We start from the raw sequence: 2,319 nt of genomic DNA on the forward strand, positions 1-2,319 counted from the left end.
AAGGCGATTTCTTTCTTAAATCTTCTTTAAACACCTCCCCCTCCTCCCCGCCCGACCCGTTTTTGGCTTTAGCAAAAATAAATAAATAAATAAATGCGAAGCGTGATTTGAGGACACGGAAAACTCCGATTTTAGCCGGTGAAGTTGGCTATGATACTGTATTTTTAAGATTGGAGCAGATTTTTAGCGGCAGTAATCCGGCACAATGGGCATTTTCACCGCCTTTGTGGGAATGCTAATTTTCTGTATGTAGTATTATTCTCAAGCGACCACCTGCTGATTTTTTGACCTGTTAATTGATCACCAGGTTAGCAGAACCGTCTCTTAACACGCTGCATTGTTCACAGAGGTGGGTCCCAAATCGCTTTGCAAGAGAACACTTGCAAAGCAGGAGATAAGGGCTCGATTTTATTATTACGARTACGCATATACTCGATAATTTCCCAGACAAATCTCTTGCGGTATTTTGACTTTGTTATGCAGCTTCAGCACTTGGGGCACACGCATCACCGGGGGCACAGCAAGCCCTGGGAGCATCTGGACCGTTTTGAAAATTCGCGGGCGATAAGAGCCCCCGAGRTCGGAGCCTGGGTTTTGATTTCTGGAAGCGCCCGCAAAGATCGCGGCGGGACGGTGCCTTAGCGGGCAGGGAGGGCGCTGACCGCCGTCCGCCCCGGCCCCCCGCGGGCGCGGGCAGACCCCCGCCGTCCCCCCTTCCTCCTCCCCCAGGGGCTCGCGGCTGCGGGACCCCGAGAGAGGGAGAGGGGGGGGACACACGGGCTGCCGCCCCCCGCACCGCACAGCGCGGCCGCGGGGCGGCGCCCGCAGCAGCGGTCCCCGGGGCCCCCGCAGGCACCGCGCAGCGAGCGGCTGGCGACCGCCCCGGCCCCGCACCGCCGCCTCGACCCGCAGAAGCGGCCCCACGCGGGAGCGAACGCCCTCGGCGGGGCGGCAGCTTCGCCCACTGCCCCCGGCCCGGGCAATTGCTGCACCGGCTCCCGAAGGATTTTGCTGATAAAAAGGGGAGGGGGGAAAAAAAATAAGAAAAATCCACACCAAACAACAACAAAAAAGCAGCTGCCCACTGCCCCATAGAGGACGGTGTGTAGCGATCCTCCCCTCCCAAAACGCCCCCCCTCCCGCCCCGAGCGGGCCGCATCAGGAGTTATTAACCCTTTTGTCCCAGCGCAGCCCCGGAGGTGGCTTTCCAGCAGTGGGCAGAGATTTACATGTGGAAACATCACCTCCATCCCCCAACCAAACCAAATGCACAAAGGAAAACAGTCATGCATTAAACATGGGATTTATTGCCTTCTGGCCAGCTTGCTGTTTCTTAAGTCACCATTAACCGGACCCAACAATTGCACATTTCGACTCAAAGAAGATGTGGGAGGGGGGAGGAGGAAAAAAAAATTAAGAGCCTGAACCTCCTGCAGTTTGGGAATAAGGAGCTCCTGTAACACGCATTGGTATTGATCAACTCTAGGAAGGGAAGCGAACCCCAACCAGTCCCTTAGGGAGGCAGAGAGCCCCCCGAAAGGTCCTGGGGGAGATACTAAAAGGCTTAGATCCAACAACCAAAGAGCTCTTAACAAACACAGTCCCGGTCAGTCCACGGCCTCCCCCCCCCGGGCCCCCCCGCCCCCCCCCCGCGGGCCGCGCCGGCCCGAGCCCCGCTCCGCGCCCCTGCTCGCCCCCAGCCTCGGGGCGAGCCCGGCCCGGCCCCACGCCGACCGCCGCTCCGCTGCCGCGGGCTACTAACTGCCCCGCCATCCCCTCCCCCTCCGTGCCCACCCACCCCCACGCAAAGCTCTGGGATAATTTGAGTCAAATCTACACTTTCCGCTTCCCTTTGCGAGGCGAGGACCTGCCAGAGCACCTAGAAGGAGCGACAGTGATTTGCGGTACCAAACCGCCCCACTCCACCCAATACAAAGCGCTCACGCACACCCCACATTAGCTCACCGGAGTTATTTTAGGAAGTCGGAAATCAAAGATGGCTGGAGGTCAAGCTACAAAAGGTCCAGGGCGATTGTGATCTCCAACAAAAATAGTCCAAGCGGTTTTTTTTTTTTAAGACCCACAAAAATCCTCACGTAACTACCGACAAAGTGTTAAATAGAAAGATTGGGAGAAGCACCCTCGAGTCATTCCTACCCCTGCGAAGATGGTTTGCAATTTCTTCCCCCCCCCCGCCCTCCCTCCAAAAAAAAGCAGCCCTTTGCGCCTCGGGGCGGTTTCGGGGTTCACCTCCGGGCGGGCTGCACCCCACGCGGAGCGGCGGCGGCCCCCACGGCACCGCCGAGCCCCGCGCCCCCC

General features: G+C 58.4%; 1 protein-coding gene across 3 annotated transcripts in view; it reads right to left on the reverse strand.

Annotated features, from left to right (window-relative positions):
• Positions 1-2,319, reverse strand: part of SALL4 (spalt like transcription factor 4) — a 15,100-nt gene that overhangs the window by 12,208 nt on the left and 573 nt on the right. Inside the window, exon 1 of one of the 3 annotated variants that reach the window (XM_085314073.1) lies at positions 1,966-2,168. The exons of the other annotated variants lie outside the window; for them this stretch is intronic. The gene's annotated coding sequence lies outside the window, so the exon portion shown is untranslated. Of the gene's footprint in view, positions 1-1,965; positions 2,169-2,319 lie in introns of those variants that run through there. 3 annotated transcript variants of the gene reach the window in all.

The sequence above is a fragment of the Rhea americana genome, unplaced genomic scaffold (genome assembly GCF_003343005.1).
Source record: "Rhea americana isolate MKP2758 unplaced genomic scaffold, rheAme1 scaffold_4, whole genome shotgun sequence".
Lineage (NCBI taxonomy): Eukaryota > Metazoa > Chordata > Aves > Rheiformes > Rheidae > Rhea > Rhea americana.